Source organism: Phascolarctos cinereus, unplaced genomic scaffold, assembly GCF_003287225.1.
Source record: "Phascolarctos cinereus isolate Bilbo 61053 unplaced genomic scaffold, phaCin_HiC Scaffold_5;HRSCAF=322, whole genome shotgun sequence".
Lineage (NCBI taxonomy): Eukaryota > Metazoa > Chordata > Mammalia > Diprotodontia > Phascolarctidae > Phascolarctos > Phascolarctos cinereus.
This window is the reverse complement of record NW_027555958.1, coordinates 273463810-273477100: the sequence shown is the minus strand read 5'-3', so window position 1 is coordinate 273477100 and position 13291 is coordinate 273463810. Positions and strand designations below refer to the sequence as shown.

General features: G+C 46.7%; 1 protein-coding gene across 1 annotated transcript in view; it reads right to left on the bottom strand.

Moving 5' to 3' along the window:
• The window catches only part of SLC16A3 (solute carrier family 16 member 3), a 31689-nt gene extending 19378 nt beyond the window's left edge, over positions 1 to 12311 (bottom strand). Inside the window, exon 1 of the mRNA XM_021000961.2 lies at positions 12103 to 12311. The gene's annotated coding sequence lies outside the window, so the exon portion shown is untranslated. The remainder of the gene's footprint in view (positions 1 to 12102) is intronic.
• Positions 12312 to 13291: the final 980 nt, after the last annotated feature.

The following is a 13291-nucleotide window of genomic DNA, read 5'->3' as shown; positions in this document are numbered from 1 at the left end:
CACTTTGTTTTTCTCACTGGGTAAAATGAGATGGTTGGATTAGATGAACTCAAAGGTCCCTTTCAACTCCAAATCTTTCAACCTTTTTTAAAATAGGAAACTGAGGCTTTGAAGCTATCCTATCACCCACAGCCATACAGGTGGAGCTGAGATTCAAACCTTTCTCCCACCTCACCCCTCCATCTACAACCCTGAAGCAGTCTCTTCTTTCTCCATCTCTCCAACTTCATGCAGGACCCAGAAGTGTATTCTATTACTGCATTGTGTATGTAGTTCACAGCAGATTGGATCACCCCACCCCAACCCCAAGGCAGACAGAGAGGGGCTAAGGGATACTGACAGAGCTTCTGTAGGCTCAGGAATGTTTAAGCATAACCTTGACTCTGTCATCCAGCACTCTGGATATATCATCCATAGTCCCTTCCTGATTTATGCCAGCTGGCAGTACTATGATGATTCAGTCTCCTAGCCTTGCCTTCCCACTGTTTTCCCGCATCTCCCCAACCCTCAATCTACCCCAATACTTTGCCTTCCAGCCAAGAGAACTGGGCCAACAGAAACCATCAGGTCTTGTTTAGGGGGAAGGATGCCTCACCCTTCTTTGTTGGGGGAATAGGGACTAAGGTCATCCCCTAGGGGGCCTTGCACAACCTCTAGAACATAATAAGCACTCAATAAAACGTTGTTCCATTCAATTCAATTTAACAAGCTTTTCTTGAGCATTTACTATGTGCCAAGCACCCCAGTTACAAAAACAAAAATGAAAACATTTTCCCAACTCAAGTACCCTCCTACTCGGAGGAAAACAGCTTCCTAGGGAGGCAAATAAACACACAACATATACAAAGAGCAGATGTATATCTAGTTCTTAATGTTTTCCTGCCTTTCCCCTACCCACCACTACTGAAAAAGAAGTAAGTCCCCTGGGGGAAGGAGAAGGAGGAGGCAAGTGTGAAGCAGAAAAGAATCCTGAGTCAGATGAAGACAGGCCAGGACTTCTCTGCCTGAAAAGGTGTACCATCATAGAAAGGGGACTATGGAAGTGTGAAGATCTCTGGAAAGGAAGGGGGTCACACAGGCAACTAGGTAGTACAGTGGATAGAGAAATAGGCTTGGAGTCAGAAAAACCATAGTTCAAATCCAGCCTCAGATACTTACTAGCTGTGTGACCCTGGGCAAGTCACTTAACCCCTGTTTGCCTCAGTTCCTCATCTCTAAAATGAGCTGGAGAAGGAAATGGCAAAGCATTTCAGTATCTTTGCCAGGAAAACCCCAAATGGGGTCATGAAGAGTGCGGACACAACTGAAAGCTGATCAAATGGTCAAAGGAGAACTATAGAAGACCCTGGAGCCCAGCATCAGGGGGCCATGGCCTAGATCCAAATCTGGAGCTGATGCAGAGCTCACTGGGAAAGCCTTGGAGGGGCCTGAATCTAACAGTTATTAAGTCTATAGGGAGTCTGGGGTCTACTCAAATAGGTCACGTCAAACAGGTCAGTGTTAATACTATTTGTTGTCATTCATTCGTTTCAGTCATGTCTGACTCTCTGTGACCCCATTGGGGCTATATTGGCAAAGATACTGGAGTGGTTTTGTCATTTCCTTCTCTCACTCATTTGACAGAAAAGGAAACTGAGGTAAACACAATGTTTACCTCAGTGACTTGCCCCGGGGTCACACAGCTAGAAAGTGTCTGAGGCTAGATTTGAACTCAGGTCTTCCTGACTCCAGGCCTGGAGCCACTGAGCCACCTAGCTGCCTTATCTTAATACTATACAAATAATGCAATCCCAAAATCCGGTAGGCTTCCAGTGTGGGCCTGGAGTCCTTAAGGCTTTCCCAGGCTAAGGTAAAGACTATTCCAACCTCTCCCCACTCTGAGGATATATGAATAACCCAGACCACCACACCTATCTAGCTCTGAGACTACCACCCTTATCCAATATCCCACTTGGCTAATTTCATGTTGTCGTCAGAATGCTAGCACATCAAGGGTACCTCTTCTAGGGAACACTTCTTTGCCCATTCTCTTTCTGAGGTGACTAGCTAAGATGGGATGCACCTTTAACTAGAGCCTACTTGCCCAGAAGCAAGTCCGAACCACTCATCCCTAGAATTGGAAGAGATTCAGGGGTGTTCAGCCCTGGAGACTAAGAAATTGAAAGCTTTTGATAGCCTCACCCACTCCAGGCACCCTTGGGGAGTCCCTGCTGGAGCCAAAAGGAAAATTAAATCATTATTGTGTCAAGAAAAGTGTACTGAGCTTAAAGTCCTAGAACTTGGGTCTACATGCAACCTGTGTGACCCTGTTACTCATTTCATCTCTAGGAGGAACAATTTCTCCATCTTTTATTCAAAACTACTATTCCTAAATTATTGTCGCTCAGTCATGTCCGACTGTTCATGACCCTCGTTGGGGTTCTCTTGGCAGATAACTGGAATGGCTTGCCATACTCTCCCACACCATCCTTCAGCAACCATTACTCCTTTGAGGTTCACGCTTTTCAAAATTATCACTCAATCCTTCCCTCTTCAATGAGTTCAGTGCCTTCCTCAGTCTCTCTCCATCCCAACCCTTATTGTCATATTACAAAACTTCAACATACATATTGTTGCTCCCTCAAATACCCTAATTTCCCAGTTCTTCAGTCTATTCAGTTTCCATGACCTACTCTTCCACTCTACCTCAGCTACATATATAAACAGATGGTCACACCCTTGATCTTGGGGCAGCTAGATGGTGAAATGGATATGGCACCAGACCTGGAGTGAGGAAGACCTGAGTTCAAAATCTGGTCACCATCACCTACTGGCTGGGCAAGTCACTTAACCCTGTTTGCCTTGGTTTCCTCATCTGCAAATGACCAGGAGAAAGGAAATGGCAAACCACTCCAGTATCTTTGCCAAGAAAACTCCAAATGGGGTCACAGAAATTCAAACACAACTGAAACGACTGAACACCACCACCTTTGATATGACCCTTATCCAGATAGGTGGCAGCCACTAGGTGGTGCAATGGGTAGATTAAAATTCAGATACCTGTGTGACCCTGAGCAAGTTACTTAACTTCTATTTGCCTCAGTTTCCTCATCTGTAAGATGGGGATAATGATAGCATCTAGTTCACAGGGTTGTTGTGAGGATCAAATGAGATGATAATTGAAAAACACTTAGCACAGTACCTGACACACAGCAGAGACTACAGTTATCCCTTCCACATCTGGGGGGGGTTAGGGAGGCAGGGGTGTTTATACTGCCTTATTATAAAATTTGGGTCAGGGGGTGGCAAGGTGTCACAGTGGATAGAGCTCCGGCCTTGGAGTCAGGAGGACCTGAGTTCAAATCCGGCCTCAGACAGTTGACACTTACTATCTGTGTGACCCTGGGCACTTAAGTCACTTAACCCCAATTGCCTCACCAAAAGAAAAAGAAAAAATAGAAAATTTAGGTTGTATTTGGTCATAAGATCAATGTCATCTGCTGACCTTCACATGTCCTCTATGGCTTCCGCAAAACTCCCCAAAAATTCACATTTAATTTCTTATGCCAACCCACAATAAATTGAAACCACGATGGGGAAAGTTGTAATGTAGAAAGGGTCACTATATATAAATTCATATTCCCTTCCCTTTCCCTTCACGCTATCCCATATGTCAGCCCCCTAGTTAATCATTTCTGCTCCAACCAAAAGGATCAGCCTTCAACAACCTACAACTCTTGGCTCTTGTGGCCATGTTTGTGACCCCATGTCCTTATGATGGATCTCTAGGCCTGGCAATGCCAGACTGGTTATGCTATACTTTTCCCAGGGCTGAGGGGTGTGGGGGAAACATCAGTGGCCTAAGTCCTTGGGAACTCCAAGTGGCTCGGCCTCCTGAAGATCTGCCTGGTCTTCCAGGAGATAGTAATCTTACCCTGAATACTCAGGCAACAGCTCAACTATGCCAATCGCCACTATCTTTCCTAGTAACTTGGTCTTCTCTGGCTCCCAAAGCCCAGCACAGTACCTCATCCACAGTAAACATTTATTGATTGAAAGAATCAGATACAAACCCCAACTGGGTGGCCAAATACTCTTCAGAAGTGGGGAACCTAGGCCTCAAGGCCACATGTGGCCCTCTAGGTGCTCAATGCGACTGAATCCCCGAACTTAAGGAGCTAGAGGGCCACGAGTGGCCGCAAAGCCACACATTCCCCACCCTTGCTCTATACAATAGGTCAATAAAGCACAAAAGCAAAGTGGAGACGAAATGGTATGGCCAGCAAATTCTGCCTTGGGGAGCACAGACAAGCTAGAACAGGTTAGGGAAAAGGAAGAGCCTCAAGATACTAACTTATCACCCCAACTAGATTCCTTCCTTGCCCCTTTCTCCTCCTCCTCCTCCTCCTCCTCCTCATCATCATCATCTCTGCCTCCAAAATGAGGATGCAAATCTTAGAGCCTACTGCTCCCTTGAGTTCCCGGAACCCACAATTCAAGTTATCTCAGAATCCCTTCAGGGAGTGGAACAGAAGCAGGTCTTCCTGGTCAGTTTCCAGCACCTGTATCACTTATCTCTCAACTCAGCCCTCTGAGGCATAAGCAGTGACCCAATTTCAAAACTCAATTTCCTTCAAACTTCTTAACTTTCTTCGAAGCAAGAGCAGTAGTAGATACCCAATTACTGTGTGACTGATCCTTGCCCTGCTCCTACTCTTGTCATCTCTTTTTCTTCTTCCCCATTATTTTCTCAAACTGCAAAGAGAGGGCTATCTGCGTCTGGCTTCCCTTGACCCCCAGCCCCCTCTGCCCCATCCCAGGGAATTGCTCCCAGTAGCTTTGGAAGCTCCCTACTCCCGCCCCTAATACCTGCAGGCATATTCTGACCTGTGACCCTCAGTTACACATTCCCAGATCCTATCACTTCACCAAAGATCACATTTACATTAGAGGGAATTTGGACTCTGGACTATCTGAGGTCTGTAGCTACAGGAGAAGGAAGAAGAGAGGGCTGCCCTGGGCGCCCCTAATATTCCCTGCACCTCATAGAGGGCCGGGCCAGCCTGTCGGCTCAGAGGAAACCCAGCTGCATGGGGACGTGGGGGACGTGACGAGCAGGGAAAGGAGCTGCTACCGTATTGTCTACAGTACTCAGCTCAAGTTACCCACAGCACAGCTGTATTCACCAGAGTATACACTCCATCAAAATTACAGGAACAGACAACTTCTGTTGTAGCCCATTCGCCAGAGCTGCTGTGTTTGGCTGAATTGATCACGCCACCAGGCTCACCACACTGAGCACTATCACTAATGCCGCCAGCTGCCGCCAGCCCCACCCCCTCCCCCGACAGGTAGAGGTGCCACAGCTGGCCACTTTAAAAGAACTGGCCATTCAAATGTTCCCCTTCCTCTCCCCTGCCAGGTCTTTGTTTCTAGATGGGATTTCCACCCTTCCGAGGTATGTCTGCCAGACTCGAACAGTACAGCTGCTGTGCACCTTGTGGTGTTGGCACAGCAGGACTTCATTCATATTTTACCCCGGTTTCTCTTCCTCCCGCAACCCTTCCTAGGAACCAAGTCTCAGAGAGCAGTGGTGCCCAAGGCTCTGCTGAGGCCGTCATCACTTCGGGTCCCGCCTTCATTTTAAGGCCAGACAGACTGTTCACCTTGCTGCACAAGGGCACAAAGTCCCTGTGAAACCATTCCATAAGAAACCCTCTCATTCCCACCCCCAGACAAGTCTTTAAAAGGCCTCTTCTTCAGCAGAGTGTCTCACATATGTATGTCAAGCGGATCTCAGAAGTTGGTGTGACTAATACACAGGCCACTCACAGGCCTGCCTCCCTGAACACTTTTTCCTTCCTTAAAGTGACTAGGCTCTTAGAGAATGACTGATGCCTGACGCTGAATACAGTCTCTCCAGTCTCCCTTCTGAGTAATAACAACCATTCTCCTAAATAACTGAGTGACCCTGATTGACCATAATCCCCTGATCCATCCCCACCCTCACTGTTCACCTAGAATGACCAGCCTCAGAGAGAGACACTCAAGGAATTATCTAGGAGCTTTCTTTGACACTCACAGACTCACAGAACCTTTAGAGATACAAGAGATTACAAAGAAAGACACAAGACCAAAGAAGTGTAATTGACACAGCCAGTTTGGGATTCAGTCGGGGCTCCTGACTCCCAGGGCTCTCCCATCACTACAACGTCTTAGGAAATACTACTCCATGGAGGGAATGGGGGACCTCCAAGTCATATGGTGTAGACTCAGTATGGTGTGTGGGGCTTAGAGTAAGGACAACCTGGATTAAGACCCCATCACTGACACATTCTAGCTATAATTAGTACGACCACTTTAACCTCTCTGAGACTCAGTTTCCACACTTTAAAAGGCTAGAATTGAACCCAGTTATCTCTAAGGTCCCTTGCAGCTCTAAACCTATGATCTTCCCCTCATTTCCTAAGATGGTCCCCTTTTCCCAGGGACACTAGCTCCACAAAGGGCTAGAATAGTATGGGCATACCCTGGAGATATTGCAAGTTCGATTCCAAACCACCACACAAAAAAAGTGAATATTGCAATAAGCAAGTCACAGATTTTTTGGTTTCCCAATTCATAAAAAGTTCTGTTAACACTATACTGTAGTCTGTTAAGCATGCAATAGTATTATGAAACATGAGATGTGCAAATTTAGAGATATCTCCATTTCAAATGTTCACATGCTCTATTTGTGTCCCACCTGTGGTAGAGCCTTCAAAGCTTGTATTGGTCTGTTCAGCCACAGTCAGACATGCTGTACCTTGACCCCAATATAGCGATGTTATTTTGGTACTCTTCAAGCACAAAGTACAATAACCAAGTATTGTGTCTAAAAAAGCAATGTATATACCTTAATTTAAAAATAGTTTTTTGCTAAAAAAAAATGCTAACCATTATCTGAGCCTTCATTGAGTTGTAATCTTTTTGCTGGTGTTAGGTCTTGGCTCAATGCTGATGGCTGGTGACTGATCAGGATGGTGGCTGCTGAAGGGTGCGGTGGCTGTGGCAGTTTCTTAAAATAAGACAACAATGAAGTTTGCCACATGCATTGACTCTTCCTTTTACTTGAACACTAAGAGGCCATAGTAGGGTTATTAATTGGCCTAATTTCAAAATTGTACATCTCAGGGAACAAGGAAGCCAGAGGAGAGGAAAAGAGATGGGGAAACTGCTGGTCATGGAACAGTCAGAACACAAACATTTATCTATTAAGTTCACTCTTTTGTATGGGCACGGTTCGTGGTGCTCCAAAACAATTACAATAGTAACATCAAAGATTGCTGATCACAGATCACCCTAACAGATATAATAATAATGAAAATGTTTGAAATATTTTGAAAATTACCAAAATGTGACACAGACATGATGTGAGCACATGCTGTTGCTACTCAATGCAAGGTGGCCATAAACCTTCAATTTGCAAAAAATGCAATATCTGCAAAGCACAATAAATCAAAAGTGCAATAAAATGAGGTATGTCTGTACCTAAATTGGGAATCAGTCTCCAGAGAGAATTCTAATAATTTGGGCTCATCCTGCCTCCCCTCGCCCCACACTTCCAACAAACTCACCCTTCAGGACACCCACTGACTAATGCATTTATGACAAAGATCCTTCCATCTCACCCAGCATAAACTGAAGGATTAGTTAAATTGATTTAAATAATTTTGAGATGGTTATTTAAATCTCTTCTTTCTCCCTTTTTTTCCCCACTTTCACTCCCTAATGGTCATTTCTAAGAATGTCAATCCCCTTAGAAACCAGCAACTAGGCTGTGTTTATTATTATTAGTTTATTATTAACTAGGATATCAGAGTTTCCTGGCTTGATTGTCTAAGATTAAAAAGCAGTAGAACTGAACCTCCACAGTGTCAGCATCAATGACATCACTACTTCTCAGTGATTCAGTGTATCCAGCAGGTAAGGGGACCCCTCTTCCTCCCTGGATTACCCCAGGTGTGATATGTTAGAACTCTAAGATGAAGGTTTGTGTCTCCCCACCTAGAAATCAGACCTGTGCTTTCCAGATTGAGAGGCTGCAGTTCAGGAGGTAAACCAACTTTTAAGGGCTTTCCTTGCCACCATGAAGGTGTGGGAACATATTCTTAGCTAACTGCTGCACAGTACACACTATCCTGTTAGGCCATTGACTGCTGACCTAGTGAACAGGAGGAGAGTGGGGGCAGGGGCAAAACTATATGTTATCATGTGATTTCCTCATCTGTAAAAAAAAAAAAAAGGATGGGGGGGGGTTACACAAGGTGATCTCTAAGGTCCCTTCCAGTCCTAAATCCTATAGAACACCTTAGAGCTTTGGTTCCGAACTAGCCAAGTGCCTTATTCAATTTAGCAATGAAATGGGCACCACAAGTTTCTTTCTCCTCAGTTCCAGGAGTCTCCCCTCTGCTCCCAATCTGAAGCTGTGACCTGGAGCCAAACCCCTAGGACCCTTTCTGACTCCTGCCCCACCCTGCGGCTCACCCAAGCAACATCATCGTAAAATTCTCTCATAGGGACTTTATTTCTTTAGGTCATAGGATTTAGAGTTGATTTAGAAAAATCCTCAGGGATCATTTTAATCAAACTTCGTTTTGAAGATGAAGAAATAGCCACCCTAAAAAGTACCATCTCTTCTATGCCTGATATGGTACTATAAGCCACACCTAGGATTACAGCCCTGGGCCTCTGACTCTAAATCCAGTGCTCAAACACTCACTGACTCCAAATTTTCACCTGATCTTGGTCAACTGATCAAACGACATGTTCTAATAGAAAGACAAACTATAGGATTTAAGAGTCAAAAGACCTGGGTTTGAATTTCAAACCTGCCACTTACTTGCTGTTTGACCTTGGACAAACTCTCTGAATGTTTTTTTATCTGTAATATTATTTTCATTATGCCCATATCACAAAGTTATTATAAGGGTTCAACAAAAGAATGTACGTAATAATGTGCTTTGTAATCACATTTTGTTTTATAAATGTAAGCTATGATTTTTTTCCACCAGCCTTTTCACAACTCCTTTGGCCAGTAAGAAAACAGCTGGATGTGAGGTTCTAGTATTGACATTTTTAAAATTTCCTTCAAAGTCCACTTAAATTCTACATGCATTTTCTCATTTCTATCTTCTAAGCTTCTCTTATTGTTGCTTTTCTAAAAACCAAACTTAGCATCCCTCAGGCAGAGACAGTAACTTCACAGACAGATACTTATTCCCTTTAAATCAGCATATCTATTCTCAGTAAGACCCCTGAGGGGAAGGCAGCTTTTCATTTGTCTTAGCATCCTCAACCCTAAGCACAGCGTCTTGAAATGCTTAATAAATGTTCCTTTAAATGCATTGGATTGGGATCTGTTGCTGAAAGGAGGGAAAGGAACCCTGGGCTCCAGTTGGGGCTTTGGAATTCCCAGGCCATCCTCACTCACCCTTCTCACTGTCCTGTAAGCTCCTTGCTCAGAGGCCAGGTAACTGAGACATTGGCTTTGATAAGTAGGAGACATACATGGTGTAAATAGCAGGAGCACAGGACTACAGGACTAACAATCTTATCCAGCTGGGTTAGTGAGTCTACTACCACTACTTAGCAATGTGACCTTGGACAAGGCCCTTCACCTCTCTAGGTTTGTCTCCTCCTATGTAAAATAAAGCTTTGGACTAGATTATCTTTAAGATTCCTTTCCGTTCTAATTAACATGCTTTGATCAGATCTGTAACTAGGTAGATTGGTATATGGGACAAATTCATATGGGGAGGTGGTGGATTGAAGAGGGACAGAGGACAATCCCATCTGTGAAACAGTCGTACCAGAAGGTGGCATGGTCCCAGAAGGAGGCACCACAGTTAAGAGGCCTTATGGATATCAACAAGGGGCCATTTTGTCACATACCACAAAGGCCTTGGAGGCATGGAACAGGTAATAAGAGCATTCCCCTCCCCACATTCACACCCAGTACTAACAACAGCTTTGGCTATGATGCCATGATGCATTTGTGTTACTCTTCAAACTTGAGGCAAAGGAACAGTTTAAATTAAGAACCCCAAGTTTCACAGAGTTAAGTTAAACTGTTAGAAAGGTAAGGATGGTGAACTCTGTACTTGATAGTATCCCAGCATACCCAAGGACAGAAGGTCTGAGGCTGGCAAACTTAAATTAGACCCTTAGCCTGCCAAATTCACCTATTGTGTTTGTGGAATGATATGCTATTCTTTCACCAAGCTGAAAGCATCTAATAGTTCTTAATCCTATAATTCAAGGAACAGGGAAAATGGCCAATGGTGACCTTTCCCAATACCAATACAAGCTCCAATTCAACATGCAGTTATGTGAGACAGTAAAGACAAACACCAACAAGAGTCTTTACAAACACACTTTGTACAAGAGTAGAGAGGAGCATCTATGCATCCATGTGTGTGTGTGTGTGTGTGTGTGTGTGTGTGTGTTTTTAAAGGAGTTATCCTGAAAGCTACCAACTACCAATTACCACCCCTAACCCACACATCACACCTCTGAACCCCAACTCTCTAACCTGACGCCAAAGAAATCCTAAGTCAAGTCGAGTAGAAGACATAAAGCTTTCCCCTATGGAATATCTTTTTCAGAGAACTGAGAACAGATTCTGGGAATACGCTGGGAAAACTGAAGCCACTAAACATCCTTCCACAGTGTGTTTGTGATTATTGTGAAGCTTTTAAAATCCGAAGAAATGGAGAAAGAGGACAAAAAGAGAGCAGTCCCAGCCCAGAGTTCCAGCCTTCCCTCTAAGGAAGTTAACAGACACACATGTGCAATTTCCTCCCCTCTGGCAAGAGTCCTAAGGAAAAGGTTAGACTCTGATAGATCTCTTGGGCATCAAAAGTCACTTTTCAAAACCCAGAACCACGCAGGGGAAGCCTAAAGTGGCATACAGTAAGAACTGAGTAGACAGATTAAGAGGCGAGAATTAAATCCAGAACCTACGCGGTCCTCTGGTGATAATGACCCACTCAAAACTCATTCAGCCTTTGGGGCCTGGTCTTTTCCAAGGCTGGGGTCGATGTGGAGAAGGGAGTCAGGCTGAGAACCATGAACGAATGAGGATGATACCCCGGGCAGCAGAACCATATATAGTACCTCACCGGGTCACAGGGCCGGCTACAGCCACACCTCAATCGGTTGTGGGACTGGGGGATGGGGTGGAGGGGCTCAGAAAGGGTCAAGGAAGAGTGCGTTCCCCTAAGCCCAGCCGATGCGAGACACAGTCGAGAGCTATTTATATATACCCTCTCCCTCCGTAACGTGAGCCTGGTCATTGCTTCTGTCCAGCAACCTCTTGGCCCAGAGCCCAAAGTCAGCCAGCCAGGACCCCGACGTGAAGGTCTCCTGGAGGAGGCCGCTCCAGGGCGGTAAACCCAGGTCCCTGACGCAAAGAAAGGGAAGACTGAGCCCCCCGCCCCGCTGGGGGTTAAGGGCCATGAGGAGGCAAAGGAATACCGAGGTGGGGGAAGGGCCCGGATCTGAACAGGGATGGAGACTGAAAATCTCTGGACTGGAGAGCCAAGGGTTGGAGATGGGATCATGGTGGAAGGGTGAGGTGCTGCTCTCGGGTTGGGCACACACAGTATAAAGGGAGTTGGGATGGGGAAGTTCCTGAACCTCGAGAAAGGGAGCTAGCTCTCTAGCAAGGGGTTTACCCTGGTTCCTGTACTAGTTATGGGAAGAGGGATGGTTAGCAAGGTAGCCACATGGCGAGGGCAAGGAGAGAGGAGCGGGGAAAGAAGAAATTGGGACAAGAGAAGGCTGGGCACTCTCTGCTCTCTGCCCGGCCCCAGCTCCTCCACAGCAGACGGAATCCCCGGAGCTGTCCGCTCAATCCCACAAAAAGGAGCTGTGCCCGCCTCCCTCAGCTCTCGGGCCTGGGCGCGCCTCGCCGGCTCCCCAAGGAAATGGACCACCCCCGCCCGGGGAGAGTCGGCCACCTGCTCCTCCTGACCCGGTGGAGAAAGGGGCAAGAGAGAGAGAAGGGCTTTCCGCGCTGCTGCCCGAGCCCAGCCGGCCCAGAGCAGAAGCATCCCCAGCAGCCAGTGCCACCCGCGGTACCTGCGCTCCCGGTCTCAGGTCTCTAGTCCCTCCCGCTCCTGCTCCAGCTCCGGCTCCGGCTCCCGTGCCCGGCTCCACCCCCGCACACCAATAGGGTCCAGGTCCAGCTCCCTCCAGCTGCAGGAACAGCCGCTTTGAGAGCGATTTTTAAAGCCTTTCGCTCGCCTCGGCTCGGCACGTACCCCGCGCACGTCACCATCTCTGTCCAGGCTGGGCGCCTCATAGCGCCGCCCCCAGCACCCCGCCCGCCGCGCCCTGACCCCAGCCCCGGAGCTTGAGCCTGGCAGCCCACGTGGAGCGGAGGCGCAGACGGGGAATCCCGGCAGCCGGCGAGACCCGGAGCCACTCAGGAGTTCCCAGCTCCAGGTCTCGGCACTTTGAGGGCCCGAGCTTGGGGGAAGTGGAGGAGGGGGTGCGCCCCACACTGCTCCCGGGTGCCCGCGCCCAAGGGCAGAGCTCCGACGGCTGATGGATCCGAAGGCTTCCTACCGCGTTCAGTTTCCGGGTAGCCTGGGGCGGCTTTGTGGACTGATGTGGCAGAGATCTTGGGAAATATGCACAGGTGTCCTAAGACTCGTTTGGTCTGGCTGGGCTGGTGGGAAGTCCTGCGAAGTTCCTTATCTACCCACCACCCACCCCCGGCCAAAACCTCCATTTGCTATTTTTGCCAGCGACACTATCCATTTGCACAATCGTGGGGTCATCTGGAGTCTTCCCTCCCTCTCTTCACGTATGCAGTATCTGAACACATCTTGTCCCTTTCATTTTTACAATATCCCTCTTATTCCCTCATTATTCCTTCTTCTCCACTACAGTTTGACAGATATGTGTTACCCCACTATTTCAGGACAGGAGTACTTGAACCTAAGTCCATAAACCCAATATAAGTGGAATTCTAATGTTTTCTTGTCCCCACCTCTACCCCAAGCTCCCATATTCCTCTCAGCACCTTTTATAATCCTTCAAGATTCAAATTAATCTCCGTACTGATCTTCAGAGGAAGATGTTAGATGCATATATATGTATATAGATACCTACATATAGATATTGTCATGCTAATCCTCTGTTCCAAGTCCTTTTGTCCATGGAATAAGATGACACTTAAGATCCTCCACATTGTGGAGTTCTAGCTAAGCAGGACTATTTCATATCTGGCTTACACACTTTCCTACCCCCTGCCTCAGCTTAA